Below are 21329 nucleotides of genomic sequence, written 5' to 3'. Positions count from 1 at the left end.
TCTAGAAGTTAAGCCATATAAACTGTTTTTTGTTTGGGTATGTCAGGTTTCAGTCATTCAACTGTCTCTTTGCTTAAAGAGATAATGCAAACAGGCATGGTGTGTGTTTGTGTTTGTGTGTGTGTGTGTGTGTGTGTTTGAAAAGCCAAGGAAACCAGTTTTGACATTTCTGTCAGCTTGTGACCCACTACTCACAGGACTGACCCAGTCCATCAACAAAATGTCACCGAAGACAAATCAAAAAACAAAAGAAATGAACCCTCATTTGAATAAGGATAATATCATAATAGTGGCAGGTTGAGGAGTCTATAAGATGCTGTTGGAAAGATTTCTATTGTCTCTGAACCTGATGTCAAAATGCCACGAGAGGTGTCCCCCTGCCAGGTCAGTATGCCTCTGAGGTCGGGGCTTTTGCCCCAGCCTGGGCTTTAGGCCACACTGACTCTAGAGTGGGCCTGGCACTTGTGTCAGCTGCACATCATGTGAAACTACAGAGTTGAATTAGTATAACAGGGTTAAACTGATTAGGGATGCACTTGTGTTCAGTGGGTCACAGTTTGAAGAACAAAAGTGATATTAAAGGATCTATATTTCTCCCTTGGTGCCTTAATGCCATCAGCTCTTTTAACATACAAAAGTCAGCTTGAGATCCCTGACAGATAGGTGCCATTTTTTCTATTCAGTTTAGCCTTTTCTTTCCTTTCTCTGAGGATATCACAAATCCCCCCGCTCCCTGAGCCCAGTCCTCAAATTCTTAACCCCATGTCTCCCCCTGTCAATACATGAACTCCTCTTTTCACTTTTAATTCTCGCTTTTTGGCTTGTACTCAAACTTCTGCTCTTTCTTGCAGTTTCCTTCTCACTTTCACCCACACTCATCCCTGGGAAATGTAGATCTTTTCCTGACAAGTTCCTCAAGAAGCAAAGCCTCTGGAGATCATCAGCAGAGCTCTGCCAAAAAATGCGTGGGAATAGTCTGGATGGGAAGGGGAAGGGACTTTTAATTGTTTTTCTTTTTTTCTTCTTCTGGAATTAGTCAGTGGAAAAAAAAAATCTGTGATTGTAGCTTTATTTACCTTACAGTGAATAAGGTTTTAAACTGTGGGTGGCAGTGACTGCTTATAGGAGACAAAATAGCATACTATTCTAGTGTAACTGTAGCACTAATGTTTTCAAATGTCCTCCATGCGATACAAATTATGCACATGTTTTGTATGATATAAATCAAGCTACTTTGAAGAGTGAAAATTATGTACTCCCTGTGTTTACACACTCTGTAACCTGCCTGTATCAACAGCTGGAATAACAAGTGCTGTATTTTTGCGTTCATTAAGAGCTCAGCTCAGATGGTTTCCCAACTGGAGGCATTTTAAAGTTCAGCTCTGAGGTTGAGGGTCGGAAAGTGTTGAAAAAGGAGCGAGTATATTTATAAACCGACCGACAATGTTTTATCTGGATAGGAGGAAATATCCTAATTTGTCAACTTAACATTCAGGGCATTGTTTGAAAATCCACTGACAAGCATAAAACATTACAATAATAATGATGGTCAGAAAAAAATCATATTAAATTGCAGATGACATTATGGCCAGTAGGTTATATTTTAGTCTGTTGTGGTCTACTGCACTGCCGTCTTTTTTTCTGTTGAAGTTTGCTCTACTGCTTTCATGTTTTTATTTGGATTTCAGTTCATTTCTGATGTAGTTCCTTGGGTTCACAAACTGACCCATGAAAAATATATTGTGTCATTACAAAAGGCTGTGTATCAAAGAGGAAAATATAAATGTTTTCATACAGTAAAATATTTCTAGTAGTAGATAGTTTTTTGGAAAATAGTCAATTTCAATATTTTCTTTTGTGAAATTGTACAAACTGGGGGTTCAGCATATCACATATTTAGTTCATCTATCAGTTAATGTTTGACATAAGATGTGTTATCTCTACAACAAATTATGTACTGAAGAAAAATTTGCCTTCAACATGGTTAGTGCCAGATGTGATTACTGACAAGAGGGTAATGGTACATAACAATACAAAATAAAGACCAAATAAGGTGTTTTGCTATACGTAATGATTACAGTTTTCACAAATATGCATACAATAAAAAAATAAATACATTCACCGGTAAAAAAATACATGGAAAGACAGTGCTTACATTTTGTTTACTTCTTTGTTGATTGGCAATCAGATTTTTACTGAACAAAATGCACATTTTTTATGTTTTACTGATCTGGTAGCATCACAATTATGAACGTATGTAACCACAGAAGTTTTAAGAGATGGATGCAGAAATCACAAATGCTGTTTAATCTCAAGTCTGCAAACAGTTTGAAATGGTTCACTGAGTTGTTGCACAATGTCAGTTACCATCTTTGTTCGGTGATGGACATAAAAGGGCTTCCTTTGTTCAGACACAATGAGCCTCCATTCTTAAAGCAGATAAGCATAACAAAGTAAAAGTAGGGGGCCGTCAAACATCCAAAACTAGAAGTGTCCAAGGAACACTATTTACATATTGGCTATTCTCATGGAGGGTATAGCTGAATAAGTTGTACTGATTAAATAAGTCTCCTGACAGTCACTCACAATTACCCTTTTCTGATTTTAAATTATTCTCAGATAAAATAATAATAAAAATATTAATTGTTGAACTGCTTAATTATATAAGGAACGATTGAATGTTTGAACTAAAAGGTTCATGTACTCGCTACTTTGACATGAAACTATTCCTAAATTATCATTATTGGCTTTGCCACTTGTTGATTGAGCTTTTTGTTGTTCCATCGGGACTATTATTGTTTCAATAAATTACAAGCAAATCAGGGAGAACACATTGGCCTCATTTACTAACTCGCTTTATTGTCTTTACATTGCGAGAGGTCTTGATTGGTATTTCTACTGCTGAATCACTGCAGGGGGCTGATTACCTAACAGTACTCTAAAGCTAACAACTGGGTATTGTAAACCGAGGAAGGTGATCTAAACATAGTTAGGATTTGAAAATCAAATCTCTGTTCCGCACAACTGAACTTACTGACGTTATATTAATTTGAGGCTGGAGGAGTAAGTAACAGGGTGAGAGGTCCACATGTGGATGGTGGCATGCTGCAGGCTGCACAGGGCTCAACCAGTGCCTGGGATTTGAATCGCTGCTCCACAGGAAGCAGGCCTGCTGGTTTGTTTAGCTGGATGTGATTTCGAGTGGCAGGAGGGGGTGTTGCCTGGTCGTATGAAACACAATGGGGCATACTTTCTGAACACGACTATTAGGCAATAATGACGTGGCTCAAGTCCAAGCCATTCGCTGTCCGTGTCTGCAGATTAAGATATGCCCCTCCTTGTATTAATCAAATAGTGGGCTCTGTGTGAGGCCAGTATATGAGTAAATGTTTCTGAAGTTTATATGCATGTTTCCAGGGGCAGAATTGTAGTTGCTTTATCCTATTTTTCACCAGTTAGGGAAACAGAAACTTCTGTTGTTAAATTGTACAGGTAAATCACTGTTGTTAATGACTGCCATAGTCTGGGGATTTTTTAAATTTTTTTGTAACAAAGTCCCGATTTGTTATTCCACAATTGACCATTGCCCCGAACCTAACTTGCACCATAATAATGTCCCTTGTGTACAGGCCTGTAAACATTTGACTAAATGCACTTTTAACATATTGAACACACAGAAAAAAACAAAGAAACCCAGGAGTATCCTATTGCAGGAAATAACTAGTCTCATTTTCTCTGTAACTGATTCCAGGAAAGGAGCTACATGAGAGAAAGAAGTCAAGCAGTGGGATTTAGAACACTGAACAAGACAGATTCTTCCAAATTCTAATTGGAGAACAGTTGATTTAATTGGTATCCATTTGGCTGACAAAAGAAAGCAGGAGTAGTGGGCAGGCAGGAATGCCTCTGGGGCCGATGTGAACATGAAGTGGCTCTGCTCAACGCTCAGGGACGGATCACTTCCAAAGACAAACCGTGGGAGCTGGCAGGACAGATTGCAGTGGGAGGGAAGGAGGGAGGGAGTGGGGAGACCAAATTCATGGTGGAGTGAGGAGCTTTCAATAGAGAGGCATCTTTATTTGGAGAGGGAGGCCATTTTAGACGCAAAACTGAACTCCCACTCTGGGTAGTAATGTGTAATGTGACTCTGACCCTGAGATGAGAGAAGTGGACGTGGTTCAGCGGGCCTTGTAAATGCAGGCTTTTGGTGATGGACACAAATCCAAATTATCGCGACCAAAACAAACTGTGTGGCTCACAAGCTTCAGAGAACACATGATCATTTTTGTAACACTAATTTATTTGAAACATGAAAACATACGGCTAATTTTTTTAAGTCTGGATTAAACCCCGTAGCCTTTGTAGTCTTTAAATAAAAACCATCCATGACATTATGTTTGAGGAATGTTTGAAGGTCAGTCAATAATAATCTCTTTACGGATGTTGTAATGGCTGTCATTATAACTTGGCCTTCACAATAACCTATCAGAGATGAGATTTTGTTTTTATTTCAAGACATAATCACAAAGCCCTCTTTGCTCTTTGGAGCTTGTGTTGTTCTGCAGATGAAAAATGTAGTCGGAGGTGCGTTGTACTGTAGCTCGCGCAGAGCTGAGGGGGAACCCAGGTGTTGGAGTGTTTTTACTGCCTCTGTAGAGAGGAAGGGTGGGAGAGCGAGGGCAGATGACCTGGAGGGGGTTCAGAGGCAGGGGCCGTGCTTGGGAGACCTTCACAGTCTCCCTCAGGGGGATACAGCCACTGCTTATCTCTTCCTACACTTTTACTTCTTTTTTATCCTCTTCCACAGTACTGCTTTCATTTCCCTTTCCTCTCAGTTTGGGAGGACGAGTACTCCGGCATTATTTCCTACGAATGCCAGCCATTGTATTATCTGCTGACACGCGTTTTCTAAGGGTGGAAATGCTCCTTTCTTCTCTTTTACCACAAATATTTGAACCTGGCTGGATTATAAATCTTAGTGTTGAAGCACTCTGGGATTAGTGTGTCTTTAATCATTTAATGAGTCCTGGCCAATTTGGAGCACAACACACACATACACACCCAAGACAGACCTACAAAGACATAGTATTATCATGATGACATTAATGGTTCTACACAAGACCTCTTTTCTTGTATTCAGTTAGAAAAGCCCGGTTACAGTAGCTCTTTTCCCAAAGTGACTACAGTAGGTTTTAATCCTCCTACAGTATATGACAGGCTTGCCCTCACCTTGCCCAGCACTTAAAGAAGCAATCTTTCAAAAAGTCCCCTTAAAGCCTATGTGAATGTACGTCCGTGCAGAGGAGAGTGCAGTATGCTGATGGAGAATGGGCCCATTCCTGATGTAAATGAAGAGATGCATATCAGTGTTAATCCATTGCTTTGTAGTCACGGCCATACCCAAAGTCTGTCTAATTTCCCTCACACTCCCTTTTGCAGCCAGAAGTGTATCGATCGGCAGTAATTGAAGTGTACTTGATAATCCGTAAGGCAACAGGGGAGAGGGAGACCCTCAACTCTCACATCGATGCACAGAGAATGGGGCTGTGGGGTTGTGTGTATTTGAGTGTGAGTGTGTGGTGCGAGGGGGGCTCTCTAATGTATGGGCGGGCAAGGCAACACCCCCCTCACGGCTTCTTCTCAGCTGATTAAACTCATTGAGAGCCAGACAAGTGGAACAAATAGATATAAAGGTTTGCCAGGCAGCTTACAGCCATTCAGATTTCTTCATTGAAACGGCAAGCACCACATCTACATGGCCTGCTTTATGCTAACATTAAGCAACTGGAGTGCCTGTTTTGAAATGAACCATACATTATGCACCACACTGGCTAAGATATCTCAGGTGGAAACTTTAAGACCTCAAATAGATGCAGGGTTTTTTAGGGGGGCCAATTGAATGTGCAGTAGACAATCAGCTGTAATGTTGTCGATTTCTTTTGAAAACCAACACCAGCCTGAAAGCACAATGTGTTGTTTGCAGCGTTGGCTAGTTTTTTGTTATTCATCACAGTGTTACTTTGTTACTGTATTAATTTGAATAAAAACAAGATTACCAGTCAAAAAAGTGTTAACTTTTGCAACCAATCAGCCAAAATATTAGAATTTTAACAAAAGAGAAATTAGCATTTCTCTCTTTTTCCCACAATTCCTCAAAATCACAACAGGTTGGCCTGTTTTTCATAACCCTGTTTGTGTTTCCAACCTGTTTTATGGTAATTATTTTGGAATACTTACATCCTGTCAACACCCCCCCTGTCTTTTTAAATGATAGTCAGATAGGTGTTATTTGAAAAGGCAAGGATCATGTAATGGATTGTTTTATTTGTTATTATGCAATAAACAAGTAGGAATAAGACGCATCAATCAGATGTTTTGTAACCAGAGAGAAACAACGTTTGCTATATTCTCTCAATGAGTTGTCAAAGATAAGTTAGATTTGCAAATTGTTTGGTAAGACATGCCACTTATAGCTTGTGCTTATAGGTCACGTGTTTGTTTGTGTGCATGGGTTTGTGTTCGTGGGACTATGTGTGTAATTCATAACAGAGTGCAAAAATGGAATTTTCCCCATGCGGGATTAATAAAGTTCTTTCTAATTTAATTGGAATGAATTACCATATTGGATAGACATCAATAAAACATTTGATTGAACATGGTGGAACATAACTATGCAATGACAAACTTCTCACTGACCATGGTGCAAACTACATCGATCAAAACTGCAGATCATTTAGTCACGAAAAAATGAATTGTTTTTTTGTTTTGAGGGGTGTGATAGAACTAATTATTAGCAGTCGCTGATGACAAGAAAACAGCCCTGGCATCTTGAAGTCGGAGGACCACCACAGTGATTATGGTCTCTCTGCGGATGTGGGAACAGTAACTAGACGGCTGGTGGCATAATAAAGGGCATGCAGATTAAAGATGATTAAGAAAATGTCTCAACTGTAAATGTTATGAGATGATATTGAGATATTGAAAGTCATTGTAATCTTACAATGATAATTATGACTGTGCTGTCTAGTTACATAATGATGCTCTGATAATGATGTTGACGACTCTATCTATCTATCTATCTATCTATCTATCTATCTATCTATCTATCTATCTATCTATCTAATCTGTCTGTCTGTCTATCTAATCTGTCTGTCTGTCTGTCTGTCTGTACATTATCACAAAGTTTACAACTTAACATGTATAAACATTTCACTGAAATCAAATTAAATCTCATCTACTATAAGGAGCTGCCTGTAAGAAAGAACATGTTGAAAGCTACCGGTGTAATTGGACTAATTGATAAAAGTACTGTATGTTAGTTGTATCATAAAGAGGCCCAAATGATTTAATTGCTCTAGACCTAATTGTGGGGTCAGGTGAAAGGACAAGCATGGAGCCTCCTTTTACAGCGTATTTATCACTGCTCCGTGACACCTGTTCACTCCCACTAAAGTGCTTCTACCATTAAGCCTCAGTTATTCAGGTTTTCAGGATCTTTGCCCGTTCACAGTGGAGCCATGTTTTATTTATAGCATACTCATGATGACAAAAACAACATAAAAAAATTATCAAACAGGCAAAAACACAAAAATAATGGAATCAATACCAACATAATATTTCAGCGGTGTTGAGAGATGAGCCAGGCTGCAGTCCAAATTATCTACGATCTACAATAAGTCTATTTTTTTTACTGGTAATGAACATACATTTTTTGTTATGCTTCATAATATATCATACACAATGGAAATAATGTTATTAACCACAGCTTGTCCAGGTCTTTACACCCAACCTTTGAGACTCATACACACACAGAAGGAGAGAGAGAGAGAGTCTTACCCTGCAGAGAAAATAAGAAATAACCATAACTCCTTCCACTGCCAGCCTGCCCTGCATGACCCCTGTTTTAAGTGGGTAGCAGGTAATTGCTGAGGCAGTGTTACCCATCAGCCTACAAGTCCATGTGTGCCTTATGTGTCATCTCTATTTATTATATTCTGCACGCTCCCTGGGCCTTGGTAATCAATTTCACAAGGATACAGGGCTGATATCAGCTGCCGTGCACATTATGAGGCGAGCCCTCCTCTTATCAAGTGCAGAATTGCTGGCTAGAGGTCATGAACAGATAAACAGGGATGTAACACAACTCCCCCACTCACCTGCCCCCCAGTGAACACAGAGGTGCGAAGGTGATGTTGTGAGGGGGGTACAAAGAACAAAACACCCAGCAAGGAAAAGGTTGTGACCCTTGTAAGGTGCCTCTTGTTACGCCCAACCTTCAGAATTTCATCATCAGTGCTTCGGTCTGCTTAATAATTCGGAAGCTCCCGTCTCATCTCTCTTGAGTCAGCGTATGTGTGCGTTGGTGGGTGTGCGAATGTTTGTGTGCGGTGGAGGTGTGTGGGGCGGGAGGGGGTTATGAGGCCTGCAGACACCCTCTCTCTGATTATCTCCAAGCACTCTTTGCAGACCTTTATAGACCAACCACAACTCCATCAATCATTTGCCCTGCCTTCTTACACTTTAGGCTGCCCCATGTCCCACCTCACCACTGCTGGGCTAATATTACCTAAAGCTGTGTCTGTAGTGGTATGCACCGAATAAAAAAAAAACAAAGTGATTTCTTCCTCTGAAACTTGGGGGTTTAAAATATACATATTCATAATGTTTAGAGGGCAGAGAATCAGATGTTGTCAAATCAACCTCAGTATTGTTCTACAAATTATATATTTTTTCCTGACATCAGATCGATGTAGCCGCTGAAATGAGGTGTAAGGCGGCCACATTTGGAAAGAGAATTAAGAATCTGTGTTTAAACATGTTTTCAGCTCTGACGGAGAGATGTCTGACTAAGAAAGTGTTTATAGAGATCATTTGTGGTCAGCAGAGAAGTCGTGCAGTACTAGAAATGTCATGCAGTTGCATCAGCCTTAGTAAACATTAATTATGAGTCCATCTTTGTTTACTCATCCCTACACCCCTCACTGGCAGCTGTGCATATTTGCCAAGAGGATTGGATCTCCATGTCTCTATATTTTGGTGATGTGCCTATACTATCGACCCCGTGTATTTGAGGAAACACGTTGTTATTAATTGCTAAACAGGTCAGCACCATGAGGGACATTAAATAATGGGATACTAAATAAAGAATAGCTTTTTGAAAGAAACTACATGGAAAAAATATTTTATTGTTCACTCTTGCATTTCCCATATACAAAGTTTTGCCCTGGTCACCTGCCTTTTGTTGTAGACATGTGTCTGGCTCCCTCACACTAGGCCCCCCCCAACACCCCACCCCCCCTGCCCCGCCGCACAGCTGACCTTGTGCAGCCTTTCCAGGCCAAAGACTTGATGAGTGTTTTTTTAGCCCATCCCCCAACATCCCTCGGCATGTGCACTGCACATCCGCTCTGTCATTAAACCCTCCACCCATGGCTTTAGGACCTAACCATATGGTGCAGCTAGTGGAGTGTTGCAAGAAAGGCTTGGCTTTGGTCATAATCTGATGAATCTTTCTCAGAAAAGAGGTTTTCTATGATGACATCACAACCAATCATCTGGAAAAGAGTGTGCAGTGGTGTGTTTGTATGTTTGTGCATGCATGCATGTGTGCCTCTTGCATATTTTGTGTGTCATGCATGTATGTAGGCTCTCAGAATGTATTAAGAAGTGACAAATTAAGAATCATGACAGAAACACTCAAGAGACGCACAAGTGACGTACTGCAGGACTAAATTTGCGCTACATATTCCTGTGGATAAATTGTAAAGCACAACATTATTTATTAGAATTTAAAAAAAATAACTTTTTTGCAACACTTTTTTACTTTAATGTTTTTTTATTGTTCCTGTAATTTTCTTTCTCAAGACTTATATTACAAAGTCAAATGCCTTCAAGAACATATGAAACTGTTTAAGACCTCTGGTACCTTGTGCAAGATGAAAGGTTGCCCTTGGAGTCGTTAGAGGCATGTTCAATAGCAGCACGAACAATAGTTGCCAGTTTCACAGTTAAGACATGACCAGTTGTCTGGCAACATGTTTAGTATGCAGCAAGCAGAGCGTATCGCACACAAAGATGGAAGAGATTTTCTGTGGCTCACACAATCCAAAAGAAGCTATCAATTCCCTGACATAAGAGTGAATGGATATGGTTGATGTCCAGGTGATGTTATCGCCTTCCACACACTAAATCCATGAAGGGAGGAAAGACAGTGAGGTCCATGCTTGTATGGCCTGAGAGAAAACAGTGTAAATGAAAGCATGAGCTTTGTCGAGTTATCGCAGGTCATGGACGTGTATGTGTGTGTTATGGAGGGAAAGAGAGACAGACAGAGAGAGACAGAGAGAGAGAGAGGGTTCGTGGAGTTTGTTATATAATGCTGCTGAACCAGTTTCAGTAGTGTACGCTAGGTCACATTGTGACATCTCTGGACTGACAGATGTGCTTATTGTGAAGATAAAGCCTGTTCAAATTTGGTAAATCTGGTATTTTTTAGGCTATAGTGTTGGGTTATCCAGTTCATGTCAGGTCATGTGGGGTTATCACCAGAGCAGTGTTTTTTCAACATTATTACTCTGTTTTCAGTGACCTACTGACCCCGAAAGGCAGAAATCCAAATGTGGTCACAAAACATAAGCTCATTTCCCCTTGGAAATTTGGCTGAGTGTAATATCAGCGCTAGCTTAAGGGCAGAGAAATTTTCCCGCATAATTTGAAATGTGTACAATTAATCCAGATTCCACCATGCTGCATTGCTAACTGAAACATTGAGCTATGAAAACATCTTAGCTCTCCTGTGAGTTGTAAGTTTCAAAGCTGCCTCTCACAAAGTTCACAGAGTCCATCCACACATAGAAAAACATACTAGCATTTACTCTAATAGGCCTAGAGGCCTCTTGACTTTCTCATTTAGCTCTTTTGTGTATGTCAGAGTAAGGGGCAAGGGGGGAACACGGGGCCTTAAACAGTAATTTCACCAGAGTGAAGTGTATTGCAGATGGGAATTATTAATTTGTATCTGCTTTGCCTCAGTTCTACCACTTAGTGAAGAGGGGAAAAGTGTCATTCTATTCAATTTTTGTGTTTCTGAAGTCTCTGGTCTCGAGCACAGCCTGGTCCAGGGTCGTGAGTGTTAAATGTCAAGCCTTGTACTGAGCTGTCAAAGAACAGAATAGGCCCGGGATGATTGATGACTGGAGAGCCTGAAACCAAAACCTCCCAATTGCAAATGCTACCTTGCGTCAGTCTTCTTACCCCCCCTGCTTTCTTTCTCACTTCTGATAGTTGCTTACTATAGGGCCAGGGCAGCTCCCACATGCACATTCACACACAGTCACATACCAGCATCAGTAAAAAAAAAAAAGAGAAAACAAAAAAAGTCTTCTCTGCACACAGCCAGGAGTTGTTTTGTATGTATGTGGGTAAATCTCTTCCAAAGTATTTGAGCATTTAATCCCACTAAAGAAAAATGAAACACAGATTTCATTTAGGTATGTTTTTGCTTTTTTGACTCCGACTGTGACATTTGTAGTGGGAGCGTAATGGGTAGTCAGAATCCAGAGGATTGGGAAATAAGTTAGACTATGAGTGAATAACTGGAGTTCCAGGCTGTGATGACAAGATTATTAATGGCTCAGGCTAGATCGTACTTAGCCCCATGCATATTCAGTGGAACCATACAGATGGGCTCCTGGCTGTGAAAAGTTTTCTGCTGTCTGCTATAGGTCAATTAGTCCACAGTTCAACATCTTCATTTTTGTCCGTCAGCCTCAAAAATCAACATAAAACAGCACAGACAAATCACCTTAGTAGCACAAATTTATGATAATATGAATCCAACACGATATTATAAGAAATTAATATACTCACATTTTTACATTAGGTGCTATTTAAATTGAAAATTATACTTGTAAGCCCTTCCCTCAGATCTTAAAAGAGATTTAATAAAACATAGATTGAAATAAGTTGTAAGACAAATCATGTGCTTTAATGTTGAAAATTCCCTCAGGGTGCACATATGTTCAATGTAATTATTGTATATTGATGGCCCATGGAATCTAATACGGTGCAAATATTTATGCCCGCTAGCCTGTGACAGCTTTAACAAGGAGCACTTCTGATGAAGATATCTCCCTGAACACAGAAATGATCAAAGACTGTCATAGCACTACAATAGTTCCATTTGTCTGCCTTGGCAGGGACATACATCCTGCTTACCGGATGGTTAATCAGAGACTCCCTCTATCATCTTCATCAGGATTGCCTGTGGTTTCGGAGAATGCGTAAAAACGTGCTCACATTTCTTTATCTGCCTTTCTCCCACCGCCACTCACTTGTCCCCCAGATGCTATCTCGTCTCAAAGCGCTGTCCATTTAGCAGATCAACGAATTATCTTTTTTCAGCACTCAAAGCACTAATTTCAATTCATCACAGCTTTATTTATTCTTTGAACGTAAAAGTGTAAAGCGGCGATTCCGGTGTGGCAATTGTTGTTGTTGAGGCATATGATACTCCTACACATGTCAGTCTGAAGTCCCCTATTAAAGCAAGCATCATTTCACTCACCTGAAGCAGAGAGCAAAGAGGCTGTGAAATCACAGCGTCAGAACAGCTCAACACCTGCCAATCTGACCCGCAGTGACAGGCCACGCTCCTCTTGCCCACATTAATAACATAGATAAACATAAAGCTAAATACCAGGCCATGCTCTGTTAACTTTTATGTGGTTAAGAATGATTGGCTTTTTGCTTCACTACACCAGAGGGATCAAAAGTACCCAGGAAGGATATCAGAGTGTTGGTCTCCCAATAGAAATCCCGCTCCATTCCTTTTACCGTCCATGCATATATAATTATCAGTGTTCCCTCTCAGCGCTACCTGCAACCTCTGTGGATGTATCACACACAATATTGTGTGATATGTACTAAGTGCTTTTGGCAAGGGGCTGCAGTGGGACTGTTGGACTATGTATGCACAATGTATATAAATGAGTTCGTGGACATACTATAGCTTTGTAACGTATAATTAACACCTGCCCTTTTTAAAATGACACTGAAGCAGAAAATACCGGATTTACTATTGTTGATATTTAATGTATATCTTACCATAATGCTGTCTGTATATCTTATTATATGTTATGTAAGTATTATATTATTTTTCAGTAGATTTTTGTTTTCAAAATATTAATTATTTGTTGTTCTAGATTTAAACTGTGGTGTATGATATTAAATAAAAACAGGAAAAAAGTATGACATAGTTCTAAAATAAATGTTGGTAATTGTTACACTAGTTTTTAATGGTTAAATATTTGGCAGTTCAGTTAATGCACCATGATTTGTTTAACTAATAGTCCCACCAAAGAACCATATTTCACATCTTGACATTTAAAAGGGTGGAATTGAAGGTCGTTAAGGAGCAGGGGGTGCGGGCAGACGTCTGCAACTGTTTGTTTACCATACCGCTCATTGGTGTCAGACTTCCTGACATTCTTGTACCTTATCTTCACTACTCTGAAGTCCGCAAACTGGTGCCAGTGAACAAGGGGGATGTGTGTGGGGTCTGCTTCCACGGCATACTGCATTGCGCTCTCACCGGGACTGAGTCCAAAAGAGCCAGGCTTGTGCTTTTGAGGAGTCGGGGTCAGGAGAGATTAACCCATGTGATCCGGCAGCGCTGGGAGAAATTTGACTGAGTGTGGAGCAGAGGTGCTGCAGAGGGCAGTGCAGGCCGGAACAGGTTCAGCCCCTGCTTGCTTATCTCTGGGCCCCACTGTCGACAAAACTCCTTTGGTCAAAGAGTGCTGAGAGTGGTGTAAAAAACGTGTTTACAATTCGAGGAGGTCAAGGACTTGAGGACAGATAACTATTAACAGAATAATGCCACAGTCACTCAAAAGACGGGACAGCATTAGAGTGAAGGCGAAAAGAATCTCAGAAGATTATCACACTTCATCAGTTCATTATAACAGTTAAATTATTATTATTAAGAATTAGACAATAAAAAGATTAATTAAAAGTGAAACTTTAATAATAAAATAACTTAGTATTTCAAATTATGAGCAACTTAAAGGCATTAATTCACAGACCAGAACTTGATACATAAATCATGGCAGGACAGTGATAGTACACTGTTTCAGAGATAATATATTGAACTGACCCACTCAGAACAGTATGTTTAAGCTGCCACTGGCTTGCCAATGTGTAATGGTTTCTTTGTCGACTCATTCTTCATCATTTTACTGTATTTAAATATAGACTCAAATGCACATGTGAGCCAGCTGGCAAGGGTGATAATCTCCAGACCTTGAAGTTTTCTTCCAAACGCATGAAGGATCTATTACACATGCCTGAGTAAATAGGTGACAAAAACACAGTGGAGTACTTCGCCCTATAGATCGACGGGGCAGCTGCGAGGTTGTCGGTCACAACGATGAATAGTGTCACACTTCTTTGAGGTCTTTGCCTTCTGTAAGGCCTCCGTGATCAGACCAACTTGGATCCCTCTGTATCCATGCAGAATAACATCAGTGACAGGTGGCCTGCCACTTTAGTGTGAATTGCTTCCCTGTAACAAACTCACTGAGGAAATAAACAGGAGCCAGTGGAGGAAAATTTCATTTCTTGTTCAAATTCTTCTTACGTTACCCTGCAGGATTAGAGCACAGTAAAACTGCAGTACACGCCAGTGAGGACTAATGTAATTGTGCTGTGTGTTTCCAATGGCTGACAGCTACGACTGACATCTCCCCTAAAGGTTTGGTGACCTCCATTCTTGCCCAAACCTGTCTAAACATACTATCTTCACATTGTTCCAGGGGTTAGCAATGTGAAGCAGCTGTTTCCCTGTATATGAGTTCAGTTTGAGCTTCACCCTGCAACAGCCAGCCCCCCTCCCCCATTTTCTGTCTCACACACAAACAGATACAAACACACAAAAACACAGTTGCTGCCTTTCTCACACACTCCTCTCTATTAAGAGGCTTTTTCTTCTAATGTACTGCAGCTATGGCCTTCGAGAGCAATTATTGCCTCAAGTCAAACATCATTATGACTTGATCAATGAAGACAATGTAGATAAATGTAAAAGAGTGAATTGTGGACACAGGGCTGATGATTTCAGTTAAAATTTGCAGGCAATCATAAGGGTTGTTTTTATTTTTCTGCCTTTCTATTTATACAAATGTCCGATTTTAATATTACAATTTAAATATGAGTAATTATTGCGCGTATCATAATACAATTTTACATTCATATTTACTTCCCATGTCTGCAGATGTTTTTATAGTAGCCGCTAACTGTTGTTGATATTTTCCAAGAACAGTGTTTTTTTTCTCTCTCAGATATCCATGTGAAAAGATTTGCTCCATGCTGTTTATGTTTCATACAGTGCTGTCCTTACTTTTTGTTGCAATCCAGCATGAATTCATATTAAATGTGACTGCATCCATCAGCACCTCCCTGGCAGCACAGTTGTCTGGCTCTTGGTGTTTAATCTATTAAAGTGCACCCTTGCCTTTTTCCATGACATTGAGAATCTGAAACTGGCTTTGAGCTGACATCATGTTTGAGGATCAGACTTCCATCGACACGGGCATACTCATATCTCCTTGTCTTATTGATGCCACGACTTTAAGGTTATGGAGCTGTTTTGGTTTTTTTGTTTGTTTTGTTTTGTTTTAGTTGCATAATCCTCTTCTGTTAAAATAATGCTGCAGTTGTTTTACAGTGTAACAGTAAGAGACATCGAACGAGCCCATAATGTTCATGTAACCAATGCAAACAGTAATCTAATTAGAGGAATGTAAGGGCTTGTAATGAACCCATAATCAAGACAATTATGTATTGTATTGTATTTATTCAGTTGGTTGAACTAATGTTGATCAGCAACATATTCAAAATAAATATGGTCAGAAAATTCTGATCCAGTGTGATCAGGCTGTTGGATGTAAATGATGCAATGAAGTAAGAGAAATTGGAAAATAAATGGCTCTTTTGCTTTTTACAATTAGGCATGGGACGATATGAAAATGCATCATCACCATTATCCTGGACAAAATAATTGCAATAAACAATATTATACTGGCAATCATCAAAAATGTGCTTAAAACCTTTGAAATGGGATTAGAACGTACTTTAATCCCATGACCTTGCATTTTGTGAAGAAAGAATATTGTGCTGATGGAGATGGGAGTGCAAAGTGGAAGTGTTGAATACATTTCCACACGATTTAACTTTTTTTGTCAGGGGGCACCATGGGCCAGCCGTGCCGTCAGTCATGGTGACAGGTTTAGGATTTTGCAATGACTGGAAAGATGCGGGCTCCACCCTTGCAGCAAATCAGCTAGTTAGCAAGCTAGACAGCTTTTTCAAGTCATCCATGTGAAGATATCTACGATTATTCCAATAACAATAGAGATTTCTTTATCGAGATCTGCAGTAATATCTTTTATTGTCCCATCTCTACACATAATACATAATTCCCATTGGCATGTAGCCTCAAGCCAAACCTGCATATGCCCATAAATTCCTTCATTATACATTTTCTATACATGGATAGTTTTTTTTTTTAGTAATGAATCATCATTACTGTATGTTTGGCCAGTTTGGGCACTAAACCACAGCAATGACTGCTTATCAACAAGGATGTCACCAAAATCAAGATTAAGTGGAATGTGGCACATTGTGTATTTACGTAATAGTGTAGAAAGAACTGCAAAGAAAGGGAAGAGAAAATCCTCCTGACGTTATTTTACATTTAAAGTCTTTGTACTGGCGTAAACAGAAAAAAAAAGAACAACTGCCAGTGACGTGATTGGCCTAGGCAATGCTGTAACAAGGAGAGAAAAGAAAGCGGCAGTAGCTGGTACTTTAAAGTGTCAGAGTCTTTGTAGCAATGACTAGTTTATGATGCTGATGTCAAGCATCACACTCAATGAGGCCTTTGTCCCAGGCTGAGACCAGGGCAGTGGGAAAACTGCCCACTCTTAGTCGGCAGGCCCATCCATCTTTCCATGAGGCCTTGCCGTCCCCTTTGCACCAAAACTCTTGTGTATTAAAGATCTCTTGGGTTAATGCGCTGGAAAATTGGCTTGCATTTTTATTGGTGGAGGCCAGCTAAATGAAAGAAAAACAACTCATGGAGGGTAGGAAAGGACGAGAAAAATATCTGGAGGACTGATTGTGGAGGGCAGGCCCTCAAGAGTTGTTTCCTGTGACTTCGGTAGAAGAGAACCCTGTGTCTGACACGCCAGAGATGATATTGTGCTCGGGCTGAGTGTAGCTCCATCCATTTATCATTACCGTCATAACCAGCGGTCGCTACTGCTGAAGTATTGACCCGGTCATGATGTCTGTAATAGGACATTAGAGATAAATCTGAAGGGGACACCGGTGACGATAGAAACGTAGATGTAATATTCTATTTTCATCCTGTTTCACCTTTACAATCACATATCACATCTCGTATGAAATTAATCAACACCATTTTTTTTGTACACTTTTCGATGTTATAAACCTATAAAAAACCTGTGCCAGCTAACTCATCTATTTTCCTCCAATAAGATGTTTACCTCTGAGGGTTTTATTGACACATACAGACCGCTTGTGTCACCTACTGCCTCTCATTCGTTTTGATGAAGGCGCTTAAGTCAAACCTCAGCACGGAACACATCAGAGCGATCAATGAGCGCGGAGTGACTGACCTACTGGACACATTTATGGGTGTGGGAGGCTAATTAGGAACCACTTCCCAGGCTTGGATAGACAAGCCCACAGAACAGCTGCTGGTCAGCACTGGACTCCTATCCATGGGTCAAATAGGTGGCAGCTCGTCACAGACAGTGACACAGCTATAGGTCTAGAGAGGCCAATTTACTTAATGGCTAGCCCTGGGGCTGGGGACTCCCAGTATTTCTTTACTTGGACACTTGTAGATGACAGTGCAAGAGCCAAAACGATCCACTTTATCACAGCCGGTCTCATAGGAGAGCCATGACCAGAGCCATTTTACAGGAGCGTCCTTTGTCTTTCAAAGTGAATTTAATGAAGTGAAGTGTTGAAAGTTGCGATGGTAAGTTATCCCAAACTGTTTACATTGAGATTTAATGCTACATTAACTATCATAATGTGTTAATGCGCTGCAATCGTTCAAGGCAAACAACAGATTTTTTTTTTCCAGTGGGGTGAGGATTTTATCCTGCCAAAAGCAGCTCCAGAGGGCTTCATGTCAAACACGGTCATTGACATCACCACTCTTAACTGTAGCGTTTACTTTTTTTTTCTTTCTTTTTTTTTTTTTTTCACGATCATGCCCCTGAGGGTCAAAATACTTTAGTCTCAGGCGTCTCTTTACACACAGATGTTACTGTAACACAGACAGGAAATCATGGCCAAACATCACCTTTGACCCCACATGTCAGCTGATCCACCATCACCTCTTTTGAAATAGACTCTCAACTTCTATAAATTACCAGATTTTCCCACCATGTCCCTCCATTCACGTTGTCTGGCTCCAGCCATTTTCCACTACAGACCCTGCGGTCAACTAATAGTGATTGCACAGTTGCTGAAAATCTGTCCCCTTGGGTTCACAGAGGTCAAAGGGCTCACACCAGGGTCACAGCCTGTCTTTATGTCTCTTCCCACCAAAGGCTTTGTGATGAATAGAGAGCCCCAGGAAACAAAAGCTTTCAGCAAAGACAAGCAACTTTGCTCAATACATCAGCACCTCCACTCACTGCCGCCCTCCCTGGTAAAAACACACTTTCTAACTGAGATAATGTCCGATTGAGGGGGAGCAAAATCCACAAGGATGTCTCAAGCAAGCAAAGATGAGCAGTGAAAACAGAAGAAATTTAACATTTAATATTCAGTCCACATGTTGAAAACGGAAGGAAGGGAAGGAAACAAAACACATGCATGCAGCAGCATAACTGCACTAAAAGACAATCTGCTTTTATTATAAAAAAAACCTTTAAATTGTATACTGTATTTCTCTGAAACAACCGTTTTATTTTACATTAACATAGCTTTCCAGCTGTAAACTACACATATGTTTTCCTTTTCTTCGGAGAGAAATGTTGCAGTACCATGACAGCGTTTTCTACAGCTCTATTAGGAGCCTCTAGTTTGAGCTGCTGAAACACCTTTTCTTCCTCAGCTTGTTTTCCCTATCATTGCATTTGACCCTTGTAAAACTGTATCAGCAAACTAATAACCAGGCTGGCCTCTAATCTGCTGCCTTTGTTCCCTTCTCCTCTTATAATGTGTTGCAGATTCCAGAGTTTGAAACTGGCAGGGAGATTTTCAGCAAATGACTTCTGGTTAAAGGTCAGATTCGGGGGGCCCAGTGGGTGAAAGGTTGAATAACTCCAAGGAAGGTAGTGACCACGTCTTTGGGGAGACGTTGTAGAGCTTGTTTGGGGCAAATACTTATTCTATGACCCATCTCATCATTTAAAATCTCAAATAAAAACATTTTGTATTTTTGATCGTCTGAGTGTTTGTGTTTGTGTGAGAAGATGTAGATAAATAATTTGTATCATTAACTTTTAAAATCAAACAAATAAGAAAGATTTTGTTCCCTGGTTATATACAACTTGTTGGTCAATTCATCTGTTTTTAGGTAAATGTGATTTCTTCACTTTGATTTACCGTTTTTACCAAGCTTTAAAAATAAGTGAAGTAAAAGTTTGCAGAGGGGATCACAGTCCTGAGTTCAAACTGCAGGTGTGTAAAATGGAACATGCACTTTTCTTCTAAATTAGGCATTCAGGGCATGGAGAGAGCGGTGGGGAAATTAGTGGAATAACTGGTTGATTCTAACCAGATGATTGCTTCAGTTGGACACCAGAGAGTTTTCATTAGGTCTCTAATTTACAAGCCTCCCTCTGCATTCCAGCCCATGGAACAACTGCCCCAGGTCTTAAAGACCTCCTTTAGCCTTTGCCCTCTGCAAAAGTTGTTGCCAAAGCCTGTGCACTTTGAAATTTACAAATTACATTATGGAGTGTTGTCCAACCTTCCAGTGTTGTTGAAAGAATTGATGTTCAGACATTATCTTTATGGAGCGCTATTATGCATTATTATTTGATATTATGATATATGTTAATGTAATAATCATCAGATGTCAGTAAGAAAGCAGCGACTGTTATGTATCCACTACATCATGAAGCCATTAAACCTCTGCTATAGGAATTTACTGCAGAGGTTGCCTGAAAAACATATATACTTTTGGTCTCTTTTTCCTCAAAATATATTCAGGGCACTGGGATTTAATCTATATTTATTGTATTTCATTTTGACAGTTTGCTGATGAACATTTGAATGGCACTAGCATTTTTTCAATTGCAAAATTCGGACCAAATTTTGAGAAAATCGGCAAAAGAAATGCAACTTAATGTGCGCTTCTTATCAACTACCGTTATGCAGATCTTACATGTTGGTTTATCAAGAGAATCACCAAGGGCCAGGTGTATAAACGATGCATATGGACAAAAACCATGTGCATTCATGCCCGAATGTGCATAACCTCATACAAATGTCAGACCTGGTATTTACATGGTCTTCTATAGATACCTGGGGGGGAAATGATGAGGTGGATATGAAATATGTGGTAAAAGTGGTGGTTTACAAAATAGTGTTCAGACGTCTGCACAGCTTTATAAATCTGAAGAAGATAATGCGTATGCCCTATTTCTATCTCTGTGTGTTTGCACTGAGTTTTTTGCATCTGGCCCCGGGTGGCGCTAATTTTCCAGTTGGGTGCATTTAACCATTACAGAATAAGAGAGTGCAACAAGTTGATGTGATTCAATGAGCGCAAGTGAAACCTTAAGAGGTGAAAAAAAAATATGTATGGAGGGAATCTGTTTGTCTGTTTGTTTCATGCATTAGTTGTAAAGTCTGCGCATCACTCAACACAGATCTGATGTTTTGATGTTTTTGGTGCAGTCTTGCAGATGTTTAAGTCCGATGCTTTATCTACCTAAAATCTGTTTCCATTGCCCTTTTTTGCTGTTGTTGACACACCAACTTTTCTATATCAGCCAAGTGAAAACCTTTCTGCAATATTTGGAGATTTTTATTTTTATTTTTTGGCATTTGTGACATTTTTTTTTGCACATAAAAATGTACCACAGGTGCAGACCCTGATTTCACATATCACCAACAATCATAAGTGCAAAGACTCATTTTATGCTGTATCCCAAGCACAACAAGCAGGTGACCACAAATACGTCAAAGCATGTTTTAGGTGGATGCTCTTGTGGATTGTTCACATAAGGGAGTGCACGATGTTGACAAGGACCCGAAAAGATTTATCACCAGTGATA

At 40.0% G+C, this 21329-nt stretch overlaps 1 protein-coding gene across 1 annotated transcript in view; it reads left to right on the top strand.

Annotated features, from left to right (window-relative positions):
- LOC311264384 (uncharacterized protein) overlaps positions 1 to 19485 on the top strand; it is a 140608-nt gene extending 121123 nt beyond the window's left edge. Inside the window, exon 5 of the transcript XR_014623459.1 lies at positions 19272 to 19485. The gene's annotated coding sequence lies outside the window, so the exon portion shown is untranslated. The remainder of the gene's footprint in view (positions 1 to 19271) is intronic.
- The last annotated feature ends 1844 nt before the right edge of the window (positions 19486 to 21329 follow it).

This window comes from Pagrus pagrus (assembly GCF_965226575.1).
Source record: "Pagrus pagrus genome assembly, chromosome: 10".
NCBI classification, from domain to species: domain Eukaryota; kingdom Metazoa; phylum Chordata; class Actinopteri; order Spariformes; family Sparidae; genus Pagrus; species Pagrus pagrus.
The sequence above is the reverse complement of the archived record's forward strand: the minus strand, read 5'-3'. Positions and strand labels throughout refer to the sequence as shown.